The sequence below is a fragment of the Primulina tabacum genome, chromosome 11 (genome assembly GCF_025594145.1).
Source record: "Primulina tabacum isolate GXHZ01 chromosome 11, ASM2559414v2, whole genome shotgun sequence".
In the NCBI taxonomy this organism is placed as follows: Eukaryota; Viridiplantae; Streptophyta; class Magnoliopsida; order Lamiales; family Gesneriaceae; genus Primulina; species Primulina tabacum.
Window position 1 is genome coordinate 32,636,591 of NC_134560.1, and position 12,391 is coordinate 32,648,981.

Below are 12,391 nucleotides of genomic sequence, written 5' to 3' on the forward strand. Positions count from 1 at the left end.
TTTGAAGCGTGACCTTTTCTTTTCTCTCTGGTATTGCATGTCTATTCACTGATCTTCACCCTCTATTTATAGGCGCGAAGTTTGATCGTACAGTGAAACTAAATTATTGTATCTGTGGCATTTTGAATATGTTCCTCGAAATTTGTCTTGTTCTTTCTGGAACACTTTTGTCTTTAAGCTCTGATTCAACGTCCATTATTGTCCTTTGACTTGACAAAAGTTTTTGTACCTTTGCGCACAGCTGGATTGCACTTAGTTCAGCTTGTTTTGATCTGCAACTGATTGCTCCAAACTGATGTTATGAACTGGTCGATTGAACTGGTTTTCAGTTAGGCTGATGAAATCAGTTGAATCGTCAGTTGAACTAATTTCATTCTTGTTCAGTTGAACTGATCTTCAGTTGGGCTGATGAAATCAGTTTACTCGTCTGTTGAACTGATTTCATTCTTGTTCAGTTGAACACTCCTTCAGCTGGCCGGGCTTCTAAGGTTCTCCTGCTGAACCACCTATCAACTGAACAATCAGTTGAACTCATTTACGACACATCAGTTGAACTGGTCTAGTTTGGTTGATCAGTTGATGCTTTCATTTGGCGTCTTTAACAGTTTCAGTTTTGGCTCGTAACTGATTATTTCAGTTTCAGTTATCTGCGCACTAAGGTAGATTATTAAAAACAAGCAAACAAGTTTTTTCACATCAAAATTAATATTGCGAACATGAAATGTTCCAACAATCTCTCCTTTTTTGATTATCACAAAACTTGAACAATTGAAGTTTTAAATAGAAGTTCTCCCCAATGAGAGAATCAAAGAAATAAAGAAAAGCTTTTTAAAGAAAAGTGTTTCAGTTCGAGGAATAGAAAAACGAAATGCTCCCCCTCAAAAACTGAATGAAATAATTTGAAAGCATTTTTTCAGTTCGAGGGATAATTCTAAACAAAACTCTCTCTCAGAAACTGAATGAAAAACTCCCCTTCAAAAATATTGTCATTTACGCGATTAATGAAGTTTCGGTATCAATCAAGCACTTTAGGCAACAAATCTTAAAATAGCAGTTCAGTTATGTAAAGGCTAACTGGATGAACAAGATGTTTATTTAATCAAATAAGCGTCCCTTGTATTATACATCTGCGCATATCAACCAATGTAAGGGAAATTGCTACTCCACTAGCAGACTTTAAATAACATCAAATATCAGTTAATTTACACATAATAGAACTGAATATACTAACAACTGGTCGCCTTGAATGCTTTGAATGTTGCAAAGATTTTGAGTTTCTTTTTCCAGAAGATCAGCTAATTTGCCTTTGGACTTGATCTCTGTGCTGGCTAACTTGTCGAGCTGACTCAAACTGGACTCAACTGGTGCTGAACCGCATTGATAATCTATATTTGATCTGATATGGCAATTGAGCAGCGGCACTACTGATGATTAAGCTCCACTTAACTCATTAGTTTCATCTGGTAGTTGGTTTTTGTTTGTTGATCAGTTGGACTGGTAGACTTGCAACTGAAATAATGTCCTTTGAGCAGTTTAGTTGAACTGCTGTCAGTTGAACTCTACACCCTGCAAGCTACTTAAAACAACAAAGTTAATGAATCGAGAGAAGTGGCTACAATGTTAGTTGCTGAGCCAGGAACCTTCTCCCTCCTCATAACAAACGCATAAAATATTTAAGAGGATTTTGAAATCCATTTTAAATAACATTTTAAAAATATTTTAAAATATCAGTTTTTCAAATGTCCTTCTAAGAACAGCTAGCTCTGATACCAATTGAAGGATCGTTTGCAAAGCACCTTGAGGTGCTTCAAACAAAATATTCTCCAAGAGCTTCAATAGCTCGTGTTCTAAGAATGTATACAACGATGAATTAGATCGAGTTTGGTATAGAACCAAGCGAAAAACACTCGAAATGATCCTTCATTAAGAAACACTGATATATTTGTATATCTTGTGAAACTGAATAACCAAAAGACTAGATTATTTTTTGAATTCATTAGTTCAGTTATGGTGAGAACTGAACCAACGGATGCTCTAACTAGTTAAATAAGTTTGAAAACAATAGTTAAATACACAACATATTTTATGGTTGTTCGGAGACTCCAACTGCTCCTACGTCACCCCTTCTACCACCTGGGGTAGGATTCACTAGAAGATTTTGATCAATACAAATACTTGTATAAACCCACCCAGCTTAGGACTTACCCACTGCCTTAACTAAAATCCTAGACTAGACTGAAGGCAACACCATCCAGTCAACACTTCTTTAATGTCTATGTGAGAAAGACTACATACACAAGTTTAACGTCTTTGTGCAAGACTGTTTTTGAGTGGTGGTGTGTGTGTGTGAGAACAGATCTATGAAAGCTACCCGAAAGTGTTCTCACACACTAAGGGAAATATGCTTCTAATCTAAAGCTGATAACACGTTTAAGTGTTCCCTCGACTGGGTTGAATGCTTCTCTCTTAAGCTGATGTGACTTTGAAGTGTGCCCTTTTCTTTTCTCTCTTGTATTGCATGTCTCTTCACTGATCTTCACCCTCTATTTATAGGCACGAAGTTTGATCTTACAGTGAGACTTCATTATTGTATCCATTGCATTTTGAATATGTTCCTCGAAATTTGTCATGTTCTTTCTAGAACACTTTTGTCTTTAAGTTCTGATGCAACGTCCATTATATTCCTTTGACTGGACAAAAGTTTTTGTACCTTTACACACAGCTAGATTCTACTTAGTTCAGCTTGTCTTGATCTGCAACTGATTGCTCCAAACTGATGTTCTGAACTGGTCTTCAGTTAGGCTGATGAAATCAGTTGACTCGTTAGTTGAACTGATTTCATTCTTGTTCAGTTGAACTGATCTTCAGTTGGGCTGATGAAATCAGTTTACTCGTCAGTTGAACTGATTTCATTCTTGTTCAGTTGAACACTCCTTCAGCTGGCCGGGCTTCTAAGGTTCTCCTGCTGAACCACCTATCAACTGAACAATCAGCTGAACTCATTTACGACACATCAGTTGAACTGGTCTAGTTTGGTTGATCAGTTGATGCTTTCATTTGGCGTCTTTGACAGTTTCAGTTTTGGCTCGTAACTGATTATTTCAGTTTCAGTTATCTGCGCACTAAGGTAGATTATTAAAAACAAGCAAACAAGTTTTGTTCACATCAAAATTAAGATTGCGAACATGAAATGTTCCAACAAACATCTATTTGAGAAAGACTACATACACAAGTTTAACGTCTTTGTGCAAGATTGTATTTGGGTGGTGGTGAGTATGTACGTGTGTGAGAACTGAACAAGGATGTTCTCACACACTGAGGGAAATAAGCTTCTTAAACTAAGCTGATAACACGTTGAAGTGTTCCTCTGGGCTGGTTTGCTTCTTGAAAGCTTATAAGCATTTAGCGTGCCCTCTCTTTTTTTTTGTTTTCCACACTTCTCACTCTCATCGAGTCTTCACTAATCTTATATTTATATACGCGGAAAATTGTTCGTACAGTGAGACTCAATAATTGTATATGTTGCATTTTGAATTCGTTCTTTGGGCTTTGTGTCACGACCTATATTGTCCTTCTGAAACGTTTGTCTTTTATACTCTGATGCAATGTCCATTATTTTCCTTTGACTGGACAATTGGTTTGTACCTTTGTGTATAGCTGGAAAGCACTGAATGAGTTTGTCTTCATCTACAGCTGAAAGATTCTTAACTGACGCTCCGAACTAGTCAGCTGAACTGATCTTCAGTTGGGGTGGTGAAATCAGTTGAATCGTCAGTTGAACTGATTTCACTCTCGTTCAATTGAACTGATCAGCTGGGCTTCTTCATCACTTGAACACTACTTCGGCTGACCAGGTTTTTAAGATTCTCTTGCTGAACAACCTATCAACTGGGAGATCAGCTGAACTGCTCATTTGACGTATCAGTTCACCTGATTTGGTTTGTGCGATCAAATGGATCTTCATTTTTCGATGTAAACAACTCGTAACTGATCCTAGCTTCTGCACACTAAGCTAAATCATTAGTAACACAAAAATAATAAGTTTTGTTAACATCAAAATTAAGATTGCAAACTTGAAAAGTTCCAACAATCTCCCCTTTTTTTATGATCGCAAAACTTGAGCAGTTAAGAACAATATATTCAAATCAAGGTTAGTCCATTTAAACATCGTTAAATTCTCCCCTCAAGAACGTTCACTACAAGAAAATGTCATACGACAACGGTTTTCCACCGTTGTCGTAGTCCCTTTTAAAACTGTTGTTAAAGCCACTGTTGTTAAATGGTTCGCTCAAAGACAACGGTTTGTGAACGTTGTCGTAGCTACAATTTGCGACGGTTGTTCAAAACCGTCGCAAATGATATTTGCGACGGAATGCATATATAAACCGTCGTTAATTAGCGACTGTTTGTTACACCGTCGCTAAACTTAGCGACGGTTTATTAATAACCGTCGCTAAATACGATATTCATGTCCTAAACCGTCGCTACTTAGCGACGGTTTATACATGAATTCCGTCGCTAATATTTTAGGTAAAATAAAAAAAATTTAATAATTTAATAAATCTGTGTTGTGAATTAGTACAATCGTGTAAGAGATAAAAAAATTTAAGTGTCGTGAAGTGATAAAATTGTGTAAGATTTAAAAATTTTAATTGTTTTGAAGTGATAAAATCGTGTAAGAGATAAAAATTTTAAGTGTTGTGAAGTGGTAAAATCGTGTAAGAGAAAAAAATTTTAAGTGTTGTGAAGTTGTAAAATCATGTAATTGAGAAAAATTTTAAGTGTTGTGAAGTGAAGTGGAAGAAAATGGAGCGAATTTGCAGGTATTTATAGAGAGTGGTGGAAGAAAATGGAGGGAATTTTAGGTGGTATCGAATTTTTGAAATTAGCGACAGTTTTCCTACAACCGTCGCTAATGTTAGCGACAGTTATAGCTAAATCGTCGCTAATTTCAAATTAGCAACAGTTTTACTTGATTCTGTTGCTAACGTTAGCGACGGTTAAAATTAAATCGTCGCTAATTAGAAATTAGCGACGATTTAGCTATAACTGTCGCTAACATTAGCAACGGTTGTAGGAAAACCGTCGCTAAATACCTTTGTGTTTTATTCTATACAAACGCTAGTCGACAACGGTTTTCTAAAACCGTTGTCGATTGTCTAAAAAAACACGCTAATAGACAATGGTTCATGAAACCATTGTCATAAACGTCCATAGACAACGGTTTTACAGAACCGTTGTCATTGACCCTAAAAACCGTTCTCTTTGACCCCCAAAAGACAACGGTTTTACAACGGTTTTACAGAACCGTTGTCATTGACCCTAAAAACCGTTCTCTTTGACCCCCAAAAGACAACGATTTTATAAAAACCGTTGTCTTTTGCTTAAAAAATGATCTACGACAACGGTTTTAACTAAAACCGTTGTTAAAAAACTTTTAACAACGGTTTTAGTTAAAACCGTTGTCGTATGTTTGTTGTTGATTCTGAAATTTCTTGTAGAACTGAGTTAAATACGGTTTTGAAAAACAATTTAAGGATTGAGGCTAAAAGAAAACCTCCCCCTCAAAGACTGAATTGAAAACCTCTTTGAAAAATAGAGTTAAGAGAGCACCTTCAGTTGAAGAAAGCTCCTCCTTAACAACTGAATTTTAAAAACTGATTGAGAAACAATTTTTCATTTTGAGAGTACAAGAAAAACTCCCTCTCAAAAATTGAATAAAAGTTCATATTTGAAAAGTAATTATTTAATCATTCATTCAGAGGTTATAATCGTTCAAGCAAGGTAGAGAGGAAATCTGAAAATATCCATTCAGTCACAGCGAAATACAACTGAATAAGCATGATGTTTATTTAATCAAATAAGTTTCCTTGTATTTTACATTTGAATATATACATCAGTTGAAAGGAAAATTGTAAATGTTCTTCTTAGAACAAGTAGCTCTAATACTAATTGAAGGATCGTGTACTGGTGCCTTTGAAGGTTTTTCAAACACAATATTCTCCAATGAGCTGCAATAGCTCGTGTTCTAAGAATGTTAACACTGATGAATTAAATTGAGTTTTGTTAAAAACCAAGCGGAATAAACTCGAAGTAATCTTTCGTGAAGAAGATTGTTAAATTGGAAAACATTTTAAGATATGTAAACTGAATATCTGAAAAGCAGGGGATCAGTTGTCGCATATATCAGTTCAGTTATCGCAAGAACTAAACTGACGGATCCTCTAACTGATCAACTCAGTTTGAAAACAACAGTTAATCAGTTAAATACACAAGATATGTTTATGGATGTTCGGAGACTTCAACTGCTCCTACGTCACCCCTTCTACCACCTCGGGTAGGATCCACTAGAAGACTTTGATTTATACAACTACTTGTACAAACCCACCCAGCTTAGGACTTGTCCACTGCCTAACTGAACTCCTAGTCTAGACTTAAGGCAATACCTTTCAGCCAACACTTCTTTAACGTCTATGTGAGAAAGACTACATACACAAGTTTAACGTCTTTGTGGAAGACTATATTTGGGTGGTGGTGAGTATGTACGTGTGTGAGAACTGAACAAGGATGTTCTCACACACTTAGGGAAATAAGCTTCTTAAACTAAGCTGATAACACGTTGAAGTATCCCTCTAGGCTGGTTTGCTTCTTGAAAGCTTATAAGCATTTAGCGTGCCCTCTCTTTTCCTTTGTTTTCCACACTTTTCACTCTCACTGTCATCGAGTCTTCACTGATCTACTAGCTCAACTGGTACCAAGATTTCTGCCATTAAGACCTATATAAGTTCAAGAGGTCTTGGATTCTAATCCTGGAAGGTAAAAGCTCCAGTGCCTGGGCTGGAGAAGTTCTATGAGTAATGACGCATGGGAAAGCCCGTGAGGGAAAAGGCCCCAGTGGGAACCCAAAACGGGACAACGCCCCCGAGGGAGCCCAAGATCGGGATAGCCCATGGTCGTTACAGTAAATGTCATTGATACTTCCCAACCCACTTATTCTCATTCCTGATTGACTGTTACTTAATCAGATCTCTACTTTCTGGTTTCTGAAAATCCTTTTCTGTGCAAAATAGCAGTTTTGCTTCTCAGCCGAGGGTCTGAAATATTGCTTGCCTCCGGTTTCCCGATTCTGTATGCATATTGTGTTGAAACATATCTTGTAATCTCAAATCAATGGTGTTCCCCTATTTGTTGTTTTATTTAAATTTTTTAGTTAACCTTTAGTCTGGGATATAAGCTGCTAGCACTACTTTTGTGGTGTTCACAATCAATTTAATTTGACATTTAGAAAGTATTCCTCTGATGGTCCAAGGAGTATGGTCTGCTGATCATGCTGCTCAAGTGGAGGCAACTACACAATTTAGAAAGCTTCTATCAATTGGTATTGTTGTTTCACAAAAGCTAAAAATTTGAAGAATTTGGTGTGCATGCTTTTACCTTATTGTTTTTAATTTCCTCACTTTGCAGAGCGAAGCCCTCCAACTGATGAGGTGATTAAGTCTGGGGTTATCCCTAGGTTTGTGGATTTCCTTGATACGAATGACCTGCCTCAGCTTCAAGTAAGTTCTCCACGAGGATTCCTCATTTAATGTCTTCGACACAGTACTTCTGTTCCTGTTGGTTATGAAGAATTGTTTTTCATATTGCAGTTTGAAGCTGCATGGGCTTTGAAAAATTTTGCTTCTGGGACGTCTGAGCATACAAGGGTTGTTATTGAACATGGTGCTGTTCCTAAGTTTGCACACCTTCTTGGTTCTACCAGTGATGATGTCCATGAGCAAATAGTTTCTTGGCCCTCACCGAGGAATGTTTTCTTGGAATTTTTGTACTGTATTCTGGTGGCCCGTGGCACGTTAATATTTGATTTCCAATAACCTTCAATCTTGTGGCATATGTGATCATGTTGATTGTTGTTAGTTATCATCGGCATGACTAATGTATTTGCCTCGAATGATATTTATTGAGCAGGCAGTCTGGGCTCTGGGTAATGTTGCAGGTGATTCTCCAACCTGCAGGGATCTTGTCCTTGGATATGGTGCTCTTGCGCCTCTGCTAGCTCAGTTGAATGATAATTCAAAGCTTTCCATGCTGAGAAATGCTACATGGACATTGTCTAATTTCTGCCATGGGAAGCCACCCACGCCCTTTGAGCAGGTATGAGGTGATTTCATGTCATATGATGTCTTATCTTCTCAAATTTTTTGGCCTCTAGTTACTGAAAAAATGATGACTTTGATTATGTTGTGTTCGTAATTTGTTTTGGTGGGTAATTAGTGTGACAGATGGTTTGATTTTTGGAAACTTGATCAGGTGGAGCCTGCCTTGCCTGTTCTTAGGCAACTTATTCACTTAAATGATGAGGAGGCGTTGACTGATGCCTGCTGGGCTCTTTCTTTTCTTTCTGATGGAACGAACGATAAATTCAATATGTGATTGAGGCAGGTGTCTGCCCCCGACTTGTGGAGATTTTGGTGTATGTTACTATTCTCATTACAGGAGTTTGAATATTTTATGTTTCTTCCTATTCTTTTCCTACCTGCTTGTCATGTTTATCTCTCCAGATCCCATTCAGCTTTGCTCTCTGCTAATGCTAAAGGAATGTTAAAATTTGTGCATATTATGCTGCTGATGAAATCTTGTTTTTAATGAAGCCATCCATCGCCTACTGTTAATTATTTGCTGCATAAGCTGAAGTGGTGTTAATGAAAGGGTTCCATTTAGATGCCGTGTTTTATTTCTTTTTGCAACTTTCTTAGGTTTCATTATATTTTAACAGTAACCATACTCATGCATATAGTTTGATGATTGATTTGAGTAAAAATGTATCTGAGATTGGTTCATATCAAAGTTTGTGCAGGTGGCAAAGTCTAACCTAAGTGGGAAAGTGTAACCTAAGTTGGAAGGTTTCGCCAACTGTCATTGGATGAATGATCTTATTAATTTAATGCATTTTGTACTTTTTACATTTTAGTTTGCAGGATCAATCAAAAACCATTATTACAACCAATCTCAATATGATGAAGTCAGAAGTGAATGGAGCGAATTCGTCTACTCTTATGTAGGTGCTTAAATGGATCATGTGCGTCATTGTGCATTTTAGGACATACTTGTGGATATACACTTTTGGTTTTATGGATATACTTGCTGATATATTTTTGGGTTATACGTACTTGTGGATATATTTTTGGGTTATACTTGTGAATTTGTGGATATATACTTGTGGATTGATATATGTACTTGTGAATTCGTGGATTTTCATCATTTTTAGATGGATAATTTATGAATAGAATTAATGTATTTTAAGTTATAAATGTGTGTATGTGTGTATATAGTGGTATTATTGTATATTAATTAAATTATTTTGATAAAGTGAAAATTATGTTTTTACTTCACTATTTTATTAAATTAGTGTGGTAGTGATCAAGAAATATTTCGTTAAATTAAAATTGTGTTGCAATAAAATATGATTATTTACTTCAACACTAAATTAAATGATGAAGTAATAAAACATAAAATAATTCGTCATACTAAAATTGTGTCGAAGTTAAAAAAAGAATTTACTTCACCACAACTCAACAATTGTGAAGTCGTTCTTTATTAATTACTTCACTATAACAAAAAAAAATAAAGTATTTTAAATCGACTACTTCGTCAACAAATTTAAATTTTGAAGTAACAAAATATCAAATACTTCAACAGATAAAAATTTTGATGAAGTTATAGAATATATTTACTTCATCATAGTTCCATAACAGGAAAGTCGTTCGCATTATTTACATCACCAAAATACAAAACTTGTGAAGTTATACAATACATTTACTTCGTCAATCAATATAAACTATGCAGTTATATATAAGCTATTACTTCTGCACTTTACGAAATCAATGACGTAAAAGACGTTGTTTTAATTCATCATCGGTCTAATTCCAGACCAGTTTTCCCTCATTGAACCGAACAAAGACTTCGCTAATTTCTTGGATAAGACTTCGGTTATAATGCGAAGTAAAATGGTACCATATCACTTCACGTGCATCTACTTCGGAAACTATCTACCTATGACTTCATTGAATATGCAAAGTAAATCAAGGAAATTCTACTAGTGATAGTCTATGGATCAGATGGGTGAATCATACTTACAGTAGATTTGGGGATGTTTGGCAATGGGAATGGAGAGGAGATGAGTCGCTGTTGATAAAACAGATTATGGGCCTCAGGAATGCATTGGCTCGGGAAATGGGTTCTGTAGATGCAACTGTGACATGCTTGGACGGTTGGTTCTGTGGTAATGCAGGGATCGGTTGAGCGTACAAGTTCTTTGCACATTCAGTAGGGTGATGGCCTTGGAAACCTCTAATCGTGAAATCTTTTGTCATACCAAAACACAGGTTTGCGCTTTGTTATTTGCTCATAACAATTTCCTTACTCGTGATAGGCTTGGATTTTTCACTGATAAATCTTGTGCGCTGTGTAATGCGGATGTAGAGTCTTTTGCACACCTGTATTTTCGGTGCAATGTTTCGAGCAGAATTTGGGCAGGTGTCCGTGAATGTCTTGGAATGAAAAAGATAATGGGTACTTCGACCGCGGTCCTAAGAGCTTTTAGAGGTACTTATCGAGGAAATTCGACATTGAATAAGATGAGATGTGTGGCACTGGCACCAACGTCTATAATGTGTGGAATGCTAGGAACATAGCTATATTTGAGAGTGAGAAACCAAAGGTGGAAGGCATAATCAAAAGAATTAAGATCTTATGTTTTTTATGTATTCTTAGTGCTAATGCAGTTGTAGAGGCTTTTAGCAGGATGTTTTGGATATGGAAATCGTTATGATTTTCCTTCCCTGGGCATGCCTAGAGAAGCTGTATCTGTACTATCTTTTTACACTTATTAATGAAAGTAATTCATTTAAAAAAAAAAAAAGAAGACAGAAGTAAGACAAAAAAATGAATCCATTCAAAGGCTGACTGACTCCGAGAATTATTCTTCAAAATCTAGCAAACACTCCAGATCCTATGAATAACATCACATATGCGCATTTGAGAAAGAGTGAATTCATATATAACTGAAATTCGGAAATAGTTCCTTGATTATATTGAGTCTATCAATTTAGTACTCAGTTTAACTGTTCAAAATTTATTTTGAGCATAATGATTGTGTATCTATTTCCGAATTTCAGTTATATATGAATTCACTCTTTCTCAAATGCGCATATTTTTTCAATCACCAAAAAGAAGAAAACTGATGGATTGATTAAGTTTTGATAGATTAATAAGGCTACAGAGTTAAAGAGAAATTTATATAGCCAGGGAAACTGAAAGGTCATGCGTGAATGATTTTCCGAGCATAACTGATCTTCTAGGCCTAACTGATCTCAAAGCATAACTGATGGAAGATAATTGATTCAAGGATCACGTGTAAATCCATCTTATTAAATTGGTGAGGCACGTCAGCGAACATTCTCTGAAGATTTCAAAAAAATTCCGTTGAAGACTAGTTTCCAACTGAAATATCAGATAAATTGAGATATAATTATAATTTTTAGGGAAAAATTGTTTTTTTGTCCTATGTGCTTGTCTCTTTGTGATTTTAGTCCTCTATGTTATCAAATTAAAGATTTATTACTTGTGCTTGTCTCTTTGTGATTTTAGTCCTCTATGTTATCAAATTAAAGATTTATTACTTTATCTTCTGGTTTTGTTAATTTTAGTCAATTTTCATGAAGAGTGCTGATGAGACACTACACACGTCAGTGCCACATCACCGTTGCATTACTGTCACATCAGCGACACGTCGAAAAAAAGAACAAAAATGAAAAAAAAAATGTAACAGATTAAAACTAAAAGTTGACAACATAGAGGATTAAAATCGCAAAGAGGCAAACAAATCAGACCAAAAAAAATTTTCCCTAGTTTTTATTAATATTACGTAAAAATAATTATTAATTTTCAGTGTGAATTAGTTTATAATCATTATAAAATAATTAACACGGTAAATGGTTAACTAAAATATTTGGAATTGAATGATATGTTTCAATTGTTTAAGTTTAATTTTTAATTTGATAAGTTAATTTAGTTTAAGTTCGAGATTTGAATGTAATGTATTCTAATTTTTAAATTTTAAAATAACCATATGATATTTGCATATAACAAATTTTTTTTTTCAAATTTAGTTTTACAACTTAACAATCCCAATTTCACTATTGAAAAATATAATTGCAAAAACATTTTAGGCGACACTGAAGGAAAATCCAAATATACTCTTGTGAAGGAATATCAAGAATCTTTTCCATGGCATCATAAATTAATGTAATTTTGAATAATATGATACCTAAGCAAGTTTTGAACGTCAAAACCAAAAATTTTAACTTCCGCTGTGTATTAGATGCAAAAAAGC

General features: G+C 35.4%; 1 pseudogene; it reads left to right on the top strand.

Moving 5' to 3' along the window:
- Positions 1-5,918: 5,918 nt before the first annotated feature.
- Positions 5,919-8,501, top strand: LOC142518292 (importin subunit alpha-4-like; annotated as a pseudogene).
- Positions 8,502-12,391: the final 3,890 nt, after the last annotated feature.